At 38.6% G+C, this 17,811-nt stretch overlaps 1 pseudogene; it reads right to left on the reverse strand.

The window, feature by feature from the left end:
* Positions 1-6,919: 6,919 nt before the first annotated feature.
* LOC120216837 lies at positions 6,920-14,681 on the reverse strand (annotated as a pseudogene).
* Between the last annotated feature and the right edge of the window lie 3,130 nt (positions 14,682-17,811).

Consider the following 17,811-nt stretch of genomic DNA (forward strand, 5'->3'; position numbering starts at 1 on the left):
AACTATTGGCAGAAGGACTCGGTCGAAAAGAGTTTTACCTGTAAATTTTAAGGTTCGGTTTCTCCTTTCTCTTGTCTAGCCTATTGTATGATCTGGGGTTGTTTCTGTTTTTTTTTATTATTGCTATTTGACCTAAAGTTTGATAACGAAGAGGGAACAGAAGTTTGGGGGGGGATGCAAACCTCTTTGGCTGGGTTGGGGTTAGGAGGGCATTGCAGTTGATTTGATTTTGGGAGAATGGATCCTTAACAGGAACTGCTTTAGTCCGTCGGGATCAAATTATTGATTCTTTTTTTTTCAGGATTGGAGGTCATTATGAAAGATTAACAGTTTGTTGTTCTTGTAAAAAGTTTACGAGGACAAAAGGTGAATTTTAGTTTTGTGTTTTAGATTGATTTGCTTCTTTTGTCAGATTGTTGAAAATTTGCCTATGAGAATTGGAAATTGGAACTTGGAAATCCTAAAAGAGTTGGGTATTTTGGCAACCAAGCAGAAATTGTGTGATGAGCTACAGGATGTTGGCATAGCATTTTTCGTGACATGGATCTATTTGTTTGCAGTTTTAATCATTTCATGTGTAAACTTGTTCCAGTGAGAGAATAGACATTTGAATTTTTGTATTACTGGATAAATTGCAGATTATTCGATAAAAGATGGCCGTGAAACGGACAATAGCATTGAGGACTTTCCTTGTTGGAGGGATAACTGTTTTTGCAAAAGTAGCAGGGGCAATGAAGGCTGCCGGTGGTGCTAAGCTGGGTGCTGCTGCAACTGCCATGACTGTGGCTGCATCAGCTGCTATGACAGGATCCAAACAGGACCCAAGAGATGGATCTAAGCGACCTCCAAAATGATATGCCTTCTCTTTCTTTCTTTTGGCAGCTTGTAGATGTTTGCATTTTAGGTAGCATACTTGGCTGCTCACAGGGAAGCTTGTCGAGAGCAGATGGCTATGCTTGGCGATCCGTTTTTGGTCATTACTGAGTTTTCTTTTGAAATCACTTGAAATACGAAAAACCAACATTTTTTATTTGAATTAAGAAGATGGTATGTTGCTATTCAAGTACAAACGTGAATGTTTCTCTTACATTCTAAAGCATAAAGTACAGTTGTTTTATTTGAAGTAGCCTTTCTGACTCACTTGCATACAGCCCAAACGCACATTCCCTCTGGAAAAGTAGCAGGGGCAATGAAGGCTGCCGGTGGTGCTAAGCTGGGTGCTGCTGCAACTGCCATGACTGTGGCTGCATCAGCTGCTATGACAGGATCCAAACAGGACCCAAGAGATGGATCTAAGCGACCTCCAAAATGATATGCCTTCTCTTTCTTTCTTTCGGCAGCTTGTAGATGTTTCCATTTTAGGTAGCATACTTGGCTGCTCACAGGGAAGTTTGTCGAGAGCAGATGGATATGCTTGGCGATCCGTTTTTGGTCATTACTGAGTTTTCTTTTGAAATCACTTGAAATAAGAAAAACCAACGTTTTTTATTTGAATTAAGAAGATGGTATGTTGCTATTCAAGTACAAACGTGAATGTTTCTCTTACATTCTAAAGCATAAAGTACAATTGTTTTATTTGAAGTAGCCTTTCTGGCTCACTTGCATACAGCCCAAACGCACATTTCCTCTGGAGAAGTAGCAGGGGCAATGAAGGCTGCCGGTGGTGCTAAGCTGGGTGCTGCTGCAACTGCCATGACTGTGGCTGCATCAGCTGCTATGACAGGATCCAAACAGGACCCAAGAGATGGATCTAAGCGACCTCCAAAATGATATGCCTTCTCTTTCTTTCTTTCGACAGCTTGTAGATGTTTGCATTTTAGGTAGCATACTTGGCTTCTCACAGGGAAGCTTGTCGAGAGCAGATGGCTATGCTTGGCGATCCGTTTTTGGTCATTACTGAGTTTTTTTTTGAAATCACTTGAAATAAGAAAAACCAACGTTTTTTATTTGAATTAAGAAGATGGTATGTTGCTATTCAAGTACAAACGTGAATGTTTCTCTTACATTCTAAAGCATAAAGTACGGTTGTTTTATTTGTAGCCTTTCTGGCTCACTTGCATACAGCCCAAACGCACATTCCCTCTGGAAAATGGAAACATTCTCAAGTAAAATCCAGCCTTAACGGATTGCAGTGTGTTAGCAGTTTAACAGAAGTGATAAGTGTGAGTGTGTAGCTGATTATAACGGGTTTGTAACTGTGCCATACACGTGACATTAGCTGTGTGGATTAGTTGTTAATCAGTTAGTAGAGTTGTTAGAGCTAACTGCTCATATAATGTATATAAAGTTGTGTATACTTCAGTAATAAAGCATGCAAGTTTTTCAGTATCTTTCTACGTTAAACAACCATTCCAACATGGTATCTTTTGCCACAGATCTTAGGGTTTTCCTTTTCGCTTTCGTTGCTTAAATTTCTTTCTTGATGGAGTTCTCTATCAATGCTAAGTCATTCACTCACAAGAAGGTAAATGTTGTTCTTGATGAGATGAATTTTCTCATTTGGAAGCAGCAGATTTTGCTTACCATTCGGAGCCATCGTTTGGAACGATTTCTTACCGGTGCTGTGGTGACTGCGTCGAGACTATTGTCGATGATGATGGTATCGCTCGTGTTAATGAAGCTTATGAAGACTTTGTGGCCCAAGATAGTGCTCTTGCTTCATGGTTGTTATCCACTATCAGTGCTCATATTCTTCCCCAATTTGTTGGTGTTGAAACGGCGACGACTGTCTGGAATATTGTCCTTCAATTCTTTGCTAATCGCTCAACGACTATGGTAATGAGTCTCCACTATAAACTTCAGTCGTTAAAGAAAGGAGGTGATAGTATGCGTACTTACCTTACTCGTGTGAAGGAGGTTTGCGATGCTTTAGCTTCTTATGGAGGTGTTGTGCCTCAAGTTGAGCACATTGCAAGTATTCTGAAGGGTCTTCCACGAGAATATCAACCCTTTATGGCAGTTATAACTTCCATGAGGGAAACGTTGTCTTTGGATAACATCTACACTATGCTTCTTGATGCAGAAACACAGCTTGCTAGTTTTGAAGATCAGTTGGAAACCTTACCGATGAGTGCGAACGTTGCTCAGGGGGAGATTTGAAACTCGGTGATATCGAGTTCAGGTTATGATCAACAATCTGGAACTCGAACTGGTGGTAGAGGTCATGGTCGGTCAAGGGTGCAATGTTAGCTTTGTGGTAAGATTGGACACCTTGTCGATCGATGTTGGCATAGATTTGATGAAGATTTCTAGTGTGTTACTTCTGCTAGTCGTGGATCAAATCAATCGGATCATAAGGCATCCTCTTCTATATATAACTCGACAGTTTCATCCTCTTATACTGGTTGTGAGTGTTGTGCCAAACGCAAATCTGGTTCGTCTTTGGCTGGTCAAACACAAGCTCATGCTTCTTAGATGTCCTCTAAGCGTTGGGTAGTTGACACAGGTGCCACACATCATGTGACTTCAGACTCCAAAAATATCTTAAATCCATCAGAGATTCTTGGTCTAGGTAAACTCTTAGTTGGCAATGGTATGCCACTTGATGTAACCTTGGTTGGTCATTCTCATGTTCATGCTCCTTCACGTATGTTTTTTGCTGAATGATTTGTTGCATGTTCCTCAAATAACCAAGAACTTGTTTTCCGTCTCTAAGCTTGCCAGGGACAACAACGTTTTTTTGGAATTCCATGCAAATAGATGTTATGTTCGTGATGAGGCAACTGAGAATATTCTACTTCAGGGAGAGGAGCATGAAGTTTATACGCATTTGCTATGGATAACAACTCCTTAGCAGTCAATCTTGCAGAAGTCAATACCAGCTTAGCTTCTTCCTCTTTGGAAGATCTTTGGCACATGCGTCTAGGTCACTCAGCTGTTGAAACCTTAGTGAAGTTAGCTAATGAACTAGGCATCAAAGTTCATTCCAGTGTAAATAAGAGTTGTATAGCATGTCATATGGGAAAAAGTCACAAACTACCCTTTATTGAATCAAATACATCAGTTGCTGCTTCTTTTAATCTTGTGTATTCAGATTTATGGGGACCACCTCATGTGGCATCCAATGGATTTTGGTTTTATGTTTCATTTGTGGATGCATTTACGTGACATACATGGATTTATCTGTTAAAAAGAAAGGATGAAGTTGTATTTTCATTTCGAATGTTTCAAAAGCTTGTAGCTAATCAGTTTGGAAGTTCTATTAAAGCTTTACAAACTGACAGGGGAGGTGAGTTTCGTTGTCTATCGCATGTGTTGGATAGTGAAGGAATCTCACATCGACTAACATGTCCTCACACCTCTGAACATAATGGGGTCGTAGAACGAAAACACCGTCATGTTATTGAAGTAGCACTTGTTTTATTAGCTCAGTCATCTCTGTCAGTCAAATATTGGTCCTATGTTGTTGTTTCAGCAGTTTACTTGATCAATTGTCTTCCTACTAAAGTCCTACAAGGCTTATCTCCCTTTGAGAAGTTATATAAAAAGAAACCAGATTACTCCATGATGAGGGTTTTTGGTTGTCAATGTTTTCCCCATCTGAGGCTGTTTCAAAAATATAAATTATCGTTTAGGTCTCAAGCCTGCACTTACCTTGGAATTAGTCCTCGACACAAAGGATTTCAGTGCTTGGCGTCTGATGGAAGAGTTTACATTTCTAGACATGTTGTATTTAATGAGTTATTGATGAACCTGTAATTTCAACTTCTCAGTCATCTCAACCATTATGAGCTATTGATGATTTAAGGAATACATGTCTTCAGTATTCGTGTGATGTTCCAAATACTGTTGTACAAACCACTGTGAATAGTGGGTTTGATTATGCTCCAAATAATGTTGCATCAGGAAGTATTGTACTTGCAGAATCTAATGATATTAATGTTGGTGCTAGTCATAATGAAGTTGAGAGTATTCGTTTAGCTACAGATGTTACTACTGAGTCTGAAAGTATTGTACCTACAATAGATACTGGTAATAGTCCTGGTGAGCATGATGTTGTTGGTATTAATCCTACTGTTACTATTGAATCTAATGCTATTGGGTCTTCATCTCGCATTCATCCTATGATGACACGTAGTAGGCATGGTATTTTTAAACCTAAAGTGTTTTTGACTGCTGAGGATGATGATGTTCCTGCTACAATAAGTGCAGTACTACATTCTCCACATTGGACTGCTGTTGCATATGAAGAATACAATGCTTTGCAAAAGAATGGTACCTGGTCTTTAATGAAACTCCCAGAAGGCAAAAATGCAGTTGGGTGCAAATGGATCTTTCGAATCAAACAAAATCCATAGGGGATTGTTCTTCAATATAAAGCTCGTTTGGTTGCTAAAGGGTTCTCTCAAACTCTAGGGTGTGAATTTAGAGATACGTTCAGCCCGGTAGTTCGATTTTCTATGTTCAATACGATTCTGTCTATTGTTGTCTCTAAGGGTTTGGAGCTTCGACATGTTGATGTCAATAATGCATTTCTTAAAGGAGATCTAAATGAAGATGTCTACATGTAACAACCTCCTGGGTTTGAGCAGGTTGATGAGAATGGCAAGCCTCTTGTGTGTAAACTTCAAAAGGCTTTATATGGTCTTCGACAGGCGCCTCGTAATTGGCACGTGTAACTCAAAGACAACCTACTACAAAAGGGATTCTCAGTATCTCGATCATATCCTTCATTGTTTGTTAAGCATTCTAACAATGTATACATTTATATACTTGTGTATATGGATGATATTGTTATTACAGAGCGGTCATCTAATTTAATTCAAGAGGTTGTGTCAATGTTGCAAGGTCGTTTTTCACTCAAGGATCTTGGAGATTTAAGTTTCTTCTTGGGTATTGAGGTCAAACGTGTTAATGGCTCAATCTTTTTAAGCCAGAAAAAGTATGTACTTGAATTGCTTGAGAAGACAGGGATGTTGACAACTGCATGATGTGCTACACCTATGGTGGTATCATCTAAGCTTTCTCATAAAGCAGGTGATCTTCTATCTAATACAAGTGATTACAGAAGTGTTGCGGGTTCACTGTTGTATGTTTGTCATACAAGACCAGACATATCGTTTATTGTGGCCCAAGTTGCACAATATATGCATGCTCCACGAGAAGATCACTTTGTTGCTGTAAAAAGGATATTTTGATACTTATGTGCCACTTTAAACTTTGTTCTTCTGTTTTCACCTATTGAGAGTGGATTGAATATCGTTTCTTTTGTTGATACGGATTGGGGAGCTAGCATTGATGATCGGTATTCTATAACTGGGTATGGTGTGTTTTTGGGTAAATGCTTGGTTACATGGTGCTCGAAGAAGCAACAGACAGTTTCTCAGTCTACAATGGAGGCTGAATACAAAAGTGTGGCAGATGCAGCTGCTGATATAGCTTGGATAAATGCTCTTCTGGCTGACCTTGGCATCCAGCAGTGTCGTGAACCGGTTGTATGGTGTGATAACACTAGTGTAGTGGCCATGAGTGGCAATCCTGTATATCATGCTCAGTCCAAGCATGTGGATATTGATGTTCATTTTGTTCGTGAGAAGGTGGCAGCTGGTCAATTATGCGTGAGTTTTGTTCCTGCAGTGCACCAAATTGTCGATGGATTTACCAAACCTCTTTCTCGAGCTGCGTTTGAGGAGTTTTGATCCAAAGTATGTGTTCATTACTTTAGCAAAGGAAACGAGAAGAAGTAGGGGAAATGTTAGCAGTTTAACAGAAGTGTTAAGTGTGAGTGTGTAGTTGATTATAACGGGTTTGTAACTGTTCCATACACAGGACATTAGTTGTGTGGATTAGTTGTTAATCAGTTAGTAGAGTTGTTAGAGCTAACTGCTCATATAGTGTATATAAAGTTGTGTATACTTCAGTAAAAAACATGCAAGTTTTTCAGTATCTTTCTACGTTAAACAACCATTCCAACACATTGATGCTCAGTTCTTCCACCCCCCAATTTTGCCAAACTAGTGTTTTAGGTGGTGCCATTAAAGTTGATGCACACTCGCTTGTCTTGGACCACAAGTGAAATCTGGCTGATCAACTGAATCCACCACAAGCTCAGGGTCTGGTGATTCCAACTCAAATATCACCTGTAAAGTGTTGAACCAAACCGTCATGGAAGACAATTCCATTGACATTGAAAATATACAACAATTCCATAAATTACATGGGAATTTCATACCAAAACATTCTCCCCGTGCAGAAGGATTTGAGCAGGGATATAAAGGTTGCACTGTGATCCTGAAGTCTGCAAAGAAAATCACTTTTATTTTTAGAGTAAATCTCTTCATGCCCAGAGAAAAATATGCACAAATGACGAATAAAATTAACAGCATATTAGGCCTAGAAAGAAAATAAACCAGCTTACCGGCCAATATCTTCCAAGGTTGAATTAATTAACGAAAGCAACCTGTTTCCCCCACCCTCTAAGTGAAATGTATGTATCTGTAACTTCAGTCGTTGTATAAATAGAGAAATGGCCGGTGTAGAATGATGGGTCCTTCTAAAACACCCTCTGTTTATAATCATTTTATAGTCACAAATATTGGTTCTTTATTAGTTCGTACATTGTAAGTACTTATATAAAAGGAAAGCGTCAGATGAGCAAGAAACTACGCAGAAGTCGATAGTAGAATAGTACGAAGTACAAACAATTGATACCGGATGTTTTTTGTGTGCATGAAACTCACTTGACTTGTGTTCTAGCCTTTTACGGGCATATACTTCGTGGAATTTGAAAGCAGTATGAATGATGAAATGGAATTTTGGCACCTCATTTAGGTTACGGAAAGGAATTGGGATCCTTTTGCACCATTTCAAAACTCTCCCACCAACATAAATGGAAGACAAAATACCCTATAAAATTAGAACCAAGAACAATGAAGTTATCTGTTAGACTACCAAGTTACATGGCTTTGGTTCCTTATTTACCGATGATGCATGGTAAACTGGATCTGGAAGAACAGTTATCATTGACCAATTAGCTTATGAAGTTTCCCTGACAAGGGAGAATTAAACTACCAAATAATCATTTTAAATATATTTCCCTGCTAGTAAGTGTTAAGTAATCAGTAACATGAATACCACGAAATATCATTGCTTGCTTAATTTGTTCACAGCTCATACAACATTATATAACACTAAACTATAATTGCCTAACCACTCAGTTTTACTATAACAGTTATAATTGCCACACCACATTATAGTTGCTCATACACCTCAACAGCTCTACACATCAACTACACTCAACATTCTCCCTTCTTTTACCTTCTCCCCCAAGAAATGACTGAACACAAACCTTTGCTCTAAATATTTCAAACTGCGCTGTAGACAATGGCTTGGTCAGGCCATCTGCAACTTGGTGACTGGCTGGAACATAATTGACCACGACCTGCTGAGCAGTAACCTTCTCCCTAATAAAATGAACATCTAATTCAACATGCTTTGTCTTAGCATGATAAACTGGATTTGCAGTAACAACCACTGCATTATTATTATCACACCTAGGGATGGCAATGGGTCGGGTCGGGTAGGGTCGGGTTTTTGGGTTACCCGATCTGACCCGAGAAGAAAGGGTCCTCTACCCGTGACTCGACTTGACCCGAAGAAATTAAGGTTTCACCCGACCCGACCCGAATATATGACTTAGAAACCCGACCCGACCCGAAATAATTAAAAAAATATATTTTTATTCAATAAAAGCAGTGATTTAATTGAAAAAAATCATATATAGAGGGGTAATATTGTAATTATCCCTAAATATATAGTTAAAATTATATATATTTTTCGGGTCGGATCAGGTCGGATTTTTTCACCCTGAACCCGACCCGACCCGACCCGAATAGTACATTAAAAAAAACCTGACTCGACCCGACCCGAAGCTGAATTTTTTTTAAGAAAATCCGACCCGATTGGGTCGGATAGGGTCGGAACCCGTCAGGTTCGGGTTGAGTTGTCATCCCTAATCACACCATATAACCGGTGTCATAGACTGAACAATCCCCATATCTAAAAGCAATGCACTTATCCAAGTTGTTTCAGCAGTGACATCTGCTACACTTTATACTCAGCCTCCATGGTAGACCTAGAGACAACCTTTTGTTTCTGAGCTCCACATGACCAAGTTTTCTCCAATGAACACACAGTTTCCCGAAACAGACTTTCGATCGTTTGTATTGCCAGCCCAATTAGCATCTGCAAAGGCCACAACATGCAGTCCTACCACAGACGGTGTAATAACCAACCCATGATTGAGTGTGCCAACCAAATATCTCAAGATACGCTTGACTGCTACCAAATGACAACGTCTAGGTGCATGCATATAATGTGCCACCTTGTTAAAACTAAATGCAATATCAGGACGTGTGTGGCAGACATACAGAAGTGCTCCCACTATGCTGCGATATTCATATGCATCAGCCAGCAAATCCCCATCATCATCTTGTGTAAGCTTCGATGTAACCAGCATAGGCGTAGAGGCAGTTCCTGTATTGTGCATCTTAGTCTTTATCAACAGCTCTATGATAAACTTTCGCTGACTGAGGATCAATGTTTCACCAGCTCGATGAATCTCGATCCCAAGAAAGAAATTTAGCTCTCCAAGGTCTTTTAACGCAAAGTCTGCTCCCAACAACTTTACAATTTCTTCAACCTGCGTGTCTGATTCACCTGTAATTATTATATCGTCTACATAAACAAGCATGTATACATAACTCTTCTAAATATATCTAACAAACAAGGAGGTTTCTGCTTTAGATTCCTTAAAGCCAATGCTGAGTAAGCATTACTTTAATTTGTTATGCCAGCTCCGAGGTGCACGTCTTAAGCCATACAACGCTTTTTGAAGTTTACACACTAACGAGACACCATTAGGAGCCCTTTGTTCAAATCCAGGTGGTTGCTGCATATATACATCTTCATTCAACTCTCCATGTAAAACGGCATTGTTTGCATCAACCTGCCTCAGCTGCCAACCTTTTGTCACTGCTAGAGCCAAAACCACATTCACCGTGGTAAATTTAACTACTGGATTGAATGTCTCAGTAAAATCGTGGCCTGGAATCTGATAATACCCTTTGGCTACAAGATGCACCTTGTATCGATTGATAGACCAATTAGGGTTCTTCTTTAGCTTAAACAACAACTTACATCTTACTGTTGATCGTCCTTCAAGCAGAGGCACGAGAGATCAGGTATCATTCTTTTACAAGGCTTCAAGTTCAACAAACACATCATTTCTCCAATGAGGTGATTGAAGAGCTTCATGCACATTAACAGGATCCATAGTAGCATAGGCAGCTGAGTATACTTTGGGTTTGAAGATCCCACACTTGCTTCTGGTCAGCATGGAATGAAAATTCATAACTGGCACCACATCACCTTGTTCACTAGGCTTCACAAGGCTTTGTTCACTTGGCTCTCCATCACCTTGTCCACTGAGTTGCTCATGACTTCGATCACTAGAATCTCCACCACCTTGTCCACTGAGTTGTTCATGACTTTGTTCATCGAACTCTCCACCACCTTGTCCACTAAGCTCATTTATGTTTGCTGCCTCACAATTTTTCATAGCAGCATCACTAGTAGTAGCAGCATTACGTACCATATTCAACGACGAGCTTGAGCATTCTTCTGTATTGATAGTCTCACCTCCTACTACTTCAGATATATTGCCATGTGGCTCCACATTATTAGTAGCATGCAATTTACCAATATCAGTAACAATCTCAATAGCACCCGACTTCGAAGCAACAACATTTGATGTTGTGCGAGACACTGTACAACCTGCAAATAGAAACACTGACTCGTCAAACACAACATGTTGAGATATGGAAATTCTCTCATTCGTGGCTAAGCACATGTAGCCCTTGTGTTGTGAGTTGTATCCTAATAACGTGCATGGTTGAGACCTAAACTCCAGCTTATGCTTTTGAAAGACTCATAGCTGTGGGAAACATTTGCAGCCAAAAACCCTCATGAACCTATAATCCAGTTTCCTTCCCCACAGCTTCTCTAACAGAGATACCCTATCTAGTACATTTGTTGGAAGACGATTAATGAGGTAGACTGCACTAACAGTAGCATAGTACCAGTACTGCAAAGGCATGGCAGATTGTGCTAGAAGAACCAGTGCAAGCTCCACAATGTGCTTATGCTTCCTCTCAACCACTCCATTATGCTCGGACGTATGTAGACAAGCTACTCGGTGAGATATCCCATCCTTAACTAAGATATATGAGAGACAACTCGAAGACACTTACAGCTTATGATCGATCCTTCAGAAAATACACCCAAGAATGTCTAGAGTATGCATAAACAAACGATAGGTAATACTGAAACCCATTAGACACCACATTTGACGGTCCCCAAATATCAATAAACACAAGCTTGAAGGGTGAACTGTACAATGTAGAAGAATTAGAAAATGGCAGTTTATGGCTTTTGCCAACACAACAAGCTTCATAAATTTTATTCATTTCTTTAGAATCCTTTACATCAATTGTTTTACAGACACTTGCAATGGTACTATAGGCAACATGACCCAGCTTTCGATGTCACAACGTGAATTCATCAACTGCAACAGCTGAGTTAGTTGAAGCATTACTACAAGCACCTAACCATCGTTCTCCTGAGAAGACTTACAACCCTCCTTCAACACGACCACGCAACAACACTTCTTTTGTGGTAACATCACGAACACAACACCCTTGATCATAAAACTCAAAAAATACACCATTGTCCCTAGCAAACTTGGACACCGAAAGAAGATTATGTGTTATACTAGGCACATGCAGTAAATCATTTAGCAATAAAGATCTATATGATGTCATTAAGGTTCCATCACCAACCATATTAACACATTGGGACACACCATTAGTAACAGTTAGCTTACCTGGGCCACCATGCTCTGGTCTATGAGTAATATTACTAGAGTTGGGTGTCACGTGATGAGTGGCTCCAGAATCCACCACCCACTGATCTTGTGTGGAACCAGCGGTTGAATAAGCTTGAGGAGAATTCTCTTAGGTTAGCTGGCTTCGAGTCCCATTCAAACAACAATCGCAGCCAGCTTTATCATAGGAAATATTGTTAGCATTGGTTGTGTCTCCTGTATACTGATAACGACCAATATTGGTGGACACAATATGAAAATCTTCATCGAAACGGTGTCAGTACCTGTCAACAAGGTGCCCAGGATTCCCACATAGTTGGCATTGCACACGCGTTTGACCACGACCTCGACCACCTCACCCACCAATCCTTCCTCCAGAATATGAGGACTGCTGTGATCGATGATCATACGAGTTAGAGCTAGTTTTAACAACATCCGATCCCCTAGCTATATGAGCACTTGCCAGCACTAATTCTTCTTAAGCTGCAAACCCAGCCAACTGAGTTTCAGCATCAATCAAGATTGTGCTCACCTTTTCTAGAGAAATAGAGTCACCACTAGTGGTTATAATTTCCATGAAAGGTTGGTACTCTCGAGGCAATCCTTTTAATACGCTCGCAATGTGACCAATTGTGGGAACAACACTACCACAGGATGCCAAGGCATCACAAGTTTCTTTAACCCGAGCCAGATACACACGCATACTGTCTTCACCTTTCTTGAGAAACTGTAATTGACATTGTAGATTCATCACTGCTGTGGATGATCTTGTGGCAAAGATTTGTAGTACTGTATTCCAGACTGCAGACGCAGTCTCTGCTCCAACAAATTGAGAGAGTAAATGCGGGCTTATAGTCGACAACAACCATGACGCTAATGCACTATCCTGAGCTATGAAATCTTCATAGCCTTCATTCGGAACTACTGTCCCATCCTCAATAGTTAGGCACTCCGGTGGAGGTTTCATCGCAGCAGTAAGTAGTCTTTCAAGCCGGTGGCTCCTCATTGTGAGAAGCACTTACTGTTTCCAAAGCAAGAAATTTGCTTCATCAAGCACAACGTTGATCTTCTTGTTTATGAACGTCTTGATATGACTTGAAAGGGAAAGAGTATCACTAGCAGTAGAAGCAAATCCTCCAGGACTTGTGGCGATTGATACCATATTAAGTAATCAGTAACATGAATACCACGAAATATCATTGCTTGCTTAATTTGTTCACAGCTCATACAACATTATATAACACTCAACTATAACTGCCTAACCACTCACCTATAACAACTAACAACCATCAGTTATAACAACTTTACTAACTTACTACAACCGTTTACACACCACATAACAGCTGCTCATACACCTCAGCAGCTCTACACATCAACTACACTCAACAGTAAGCAATGGAATGATGTCATCAAAGCTGGGAATTAAATTGGTATACTTTTTGAATCTAGTAGCAAAGGAGCAAAATTCCAACGAATAGAAATGATGAGGATTTTAGTGATGACAATAAATAAAAATGACCATTGACGTGACATTTCAGAAATAAAAGAATAATTTTGAGCTTTACAGACACTTTACCTTCCTATAAAAAATGTATGGTCCATAATTTACACGACCATTGTTTTCAACCTGCAAATGTCAAGTAGTAGAAACAAAGATATGAAACAGGTGTATGATAAAGACAAAAGGAGAAAAAAATTAACGCATGAAACTGAGAAGACGTTCTTGTAGGTCTTGCAGAAGCTTGATTCACTGTTAAGCTTGTAACTTAATAAAAATATGGATTAATGAACTTGATGATACCGCAAGTGAGAATATTTTCACTAAGCTATTGTAAATATTCTAAGAAGAAAGAAAGTGAGAATTCAAATAAAGAGAGAACATAAGTTCTATTCGAATTGATTGCTGAGAATTACAAAAGTAAAGTTTAACTATAGATTTTTTCCCAACCTTTATCTCATCGAAAAGCTTATCTTATCTTCTACGAAGATAAGTCGTAATCATAACGTACAAGTAAATTATAACTAGAATTATATTTTAAGATAAACAAACTCTTTTTCTAATAGCTTTTAAATTACGAAAGCTTTCCATAGCTATCATTTAACATTCACATATAATTGTCAATTTGCATAAACCACAAACGGCGATATGCTCAAAGCATGAGGACAGTTGGTTACCAAAATAAATAAGCTGGTGTTGGAAACACATTTAACATTGGGAAGATCAATTGCTTGATTTGACCATCTTTCAATTGTACCAGCATATGATACTTGTCCACCATTAACTTCAGGGGAGCCTGAAAACTTGAGCTCTGTCTTGCACCCGCAAGCATCATATTTTATAGAAAACTAAATTTCTATGAATCATTTGTCAATATTAAAGCACCAAGGAAAGATAACTCGGTAACCTTAACTACAAAATGAGGAGGCATACATTTGGTATAACTAGCTTACTTCCGCCAGTTTTAGGTGCATATTCAGATACATGTAATACAAATCCAAACATCTGGATGTTAGGGAAGACAAGTGAAAATATTCAGCAACTTGGATTTGTATTAAATTGCTAAATATAGAAGCAAATGAGCAGTAAAGCTTAAATTTTGCACACATGGTTTAAATTCTCCGTTGCAGTTGGATTTTCTGATTCAACAATGTGTGCAGAATCAATCTCATCAAGTAAATCAAATAAAAATGTTCTTTTCAACTGGATGGATCCATATCCAGTCTTTTTATCATTTGAAGGAAGAGATACTGAACTATACTTCCCCACTACTCTCCTAATGGCTGAAATCACAGTAGATTTGGTGAATGGAGTATGCTAATAGACAATCACTTGCAAGAGAATAAGTTTGATGTTTATAATATTTAATCTTTGAGAATAATCTTGATGAGTAAAAAGTATGAAATATATTAAGTCTTCAGTTGACACCAATCTCAAGTTCAATCCCCGGACAACCCCTATCCCCTTATCAGAAAAGTAAAAAATTAACACAAATAGACACTCACGAAGAAAGCGGTGGTGATTTCCCAGGCAAATTGAACTCCTTTTGTAACTTGAATATGGGCCAAGGGTTATCACCAGTAGAGAAGTCAACAGCTACAAATCAGAAACAGTTAATAAACTTAGACAACTCTGTGTGCATGCATTATGTTTTGTGCTCAAGCTGTTCTGATTTACTGTTAGTGATACACTATAAAAAAGAATAGATGAATATGAGAATATAATACAATAGTTTTTTGTTCTTTTTCTATTTGGTGGGGGCGGGGGGCATTAAAACTATCAAAGGGCTGATAACGTGAAAAGTGTAGGAATAGGAAGATTATAATTTGCTTCTTATGTTATGAGATGCTCTCTTAGTTTTCTAAACTTTTCAAATGAGGACATGTTGATGTTGAGCAGTACCTGCAAAGACACCATGTCCCTGAATGGTTCCTTTCTCAAGAGTTTCTCTAGAGCCTCCAAGTAGAAGGGTAGTGGCAGACTCAAGCTTACCTTAGGGATAAGATGTAGTGTCGAAGGGTGCGAAGGTCTCTTTGAGCCATGGTCTGTTGCTATGGACTATCATCCCCTAAACCGTGAAAGTCTGAGGTCTTGTATCTACGGAGCCTCTCTACTAGGGACTCCTGGTGCACTGCTATGGCTGGGGGTATGGTGAGGGAGGTGTTGATGCTAACGCACTAGGCAAGGATCTAAAATCTTCCTAAGTACGAAGGTGAGGTCCTTGAAAAAGGTCGCTTCCTTGACCCCCGCATCTACTAGAGGGTTCTATTGTTTTGTATCCAAGACTAACTCATCACTGGTGTCTACTGCTAACGCGGCGTGACTCTCGTCTCTACCATCCTGACTATAGGTGGGTCATCTAACATATGAAATTAGAAGGAAAAATGAGGTTAGTATCGTCATTTCAGTCTTAAAAGTAATATTGACACTTTAGAGGCATGTACAAGCATAAACACTAACTAACTCTAACTTGCGGATCCTAGGAATGACTAAACCTGACGCTCTGATACCATTAATTGTAACACCTTAATTCAGTCTGACCCGAAGATCACTGATCACGAAGTCACACAGAACCACCTAAGTGACTAGCCAAACAAATTTCTTTAAAATGACTTAAGTTGTGATACGTAAAAAATGCATTCATAAATAAATGAAAAACATAAATGACTGAGTTTATAATATGAGCTTCCAAAATTATTCAATTAATACACTAAGTTTGAATCAAATGAGATATGACATAATACAAAAGGGTCCATAAATAGTACATGCCCTTTAAGAATGACTCAAGACGTACTCTGAATACTTTGGTTGATATAGAATTATTGCACTGGAATATCTGATGACGATTACTAGTCACGAACGACCTCCTAAGAACCTGTGCACGAAAACACATTTCAAACGTTGAGCTTACGAGCTTAGTGTCTCACTAATAATTGTATGATACTATATCATTCACTAAATGCACTAGCTAGTGGAACAAGTATAAAACATGAGAAATGTTGGTCTACTAAGTTGTGGCAGGCATCATAGTGCACCTGAGGGTTTACATCTTGAAGCTCACCCACCCCTCTAGCATGCCTAAATACCCTTGGGTGTTCTGGTGTGAGATCCAGAACTGCGTCGAAAACATACAATCGGACAACTTATTTCTTCGAGTCTTGGGGCATCTGAGCCCAACTAGCGTTAAGTGCCTTTGCATTGACTAGGATATCCACTGATTATCGTATTATGCTAAAAACACTCGAGTGTCCTGATTGTGTCCCAAGTAACAAACAATGCTAGTTTTATGTCATCATAGTTGTTATTGTTTCTAACTGTTATGAGTTTAATCATTGTTGTCACTTGTAGTTGTATTTCATGGTATTATGGTATTTTGGGATTCCCTCAATTTTATCCTTTAAATTTTTGGGATTATTTCCAAAAATATATTTGTGGGTACCGATACTAAGCCCCTCAGTATTGATACTACCTATGGGTATCGAAGTTGATTTCTAGGTATCAATACAACTACCAAATTTTAGCTGAGAAATAAGATATAGTATCAATACCCTGGTCAGGGTATCATATTGTAATACCCCGAACATCGAGTTAGTGACTGAAATGTAAGGATTTAAAATATGGCGATTTAATTTGAAAAAATTAAAAAGTTCAAGGATTGATTTTTGGAATTTGTGTCTATGACTTATTATTAAAGATGGAAGAATGGAATGGCAAAGAGGTGTTTTAGCATTAATGAATTTAAAATTCATTTTTAAATAGATATTTAAGAGGTGAGCAATAGTGAAAGGAAAAGAAAATTTGGAACTATCCATCTTCTCTCATTTCTTTCTCCACGAGACTTCCCTTTTGCTAAGGTAAGTGATTTGAAGTTGGTTATTCCTTTCATTTTTATTGGGTTTTGGTTATTTGGTTGTAAAGAAGCTTAAGGAAACTTAAAGATGATTAGAAACTAAGGGAGTAAGGATTTATTGATGATCTAGTAAAACGGGTTTTTATGGAATTTGATGAGAATGATTAGTATTTGGATTTCTAATGATATATTTGACTGTCAAGGTCTAATTAAGATGTTTGAAATGTTTGAAATGATTTAAAACATGTTTGAAAAAGTGGTATGATTTTTAGTTTCATGAGTTCTATGTAGAAATTAATGTGTTAAAGGGGTTTTAATGGATATAAGTTAGTGGTAATAGTGTAAATGAGTTTAAAGGCATAAATGGAATTAAAAGTAGGAGATTTAATTTAAGTTGGGTAATTTTCGAAGTGAAATAGATGAATTCTAGGTAAGGGTGTCAATACTGGAAGAACATTACCGATACTATAAGGTTAAAATTTAAGGAAAGGGTATGAATACAATGAACATTATCGATACTGTTGAAGTAGAATCGATACTGATGTGGAGGTATCGATACCAAGAGGAAGTTATCGATACTGT

This window comes from Hibiscus syriacus, unplaced genomic scaffold (assembly GCF_006381635.1).
Source record: "Hibiscus syriacus cultivar Baekdansim isolate YM2019G1 unplaced genomic scaffold, ASM638163v2 tig00110174_pilon, whole genome shotgun sequence".
NCBI classification, from domain to species: domain Eukaryota; kingdom Viridiplantae; phylum Streptophyta; class Magnoliopsida; order Malvales; family Malvaceae; genus Hibiscus; species Hibiscus syriacus.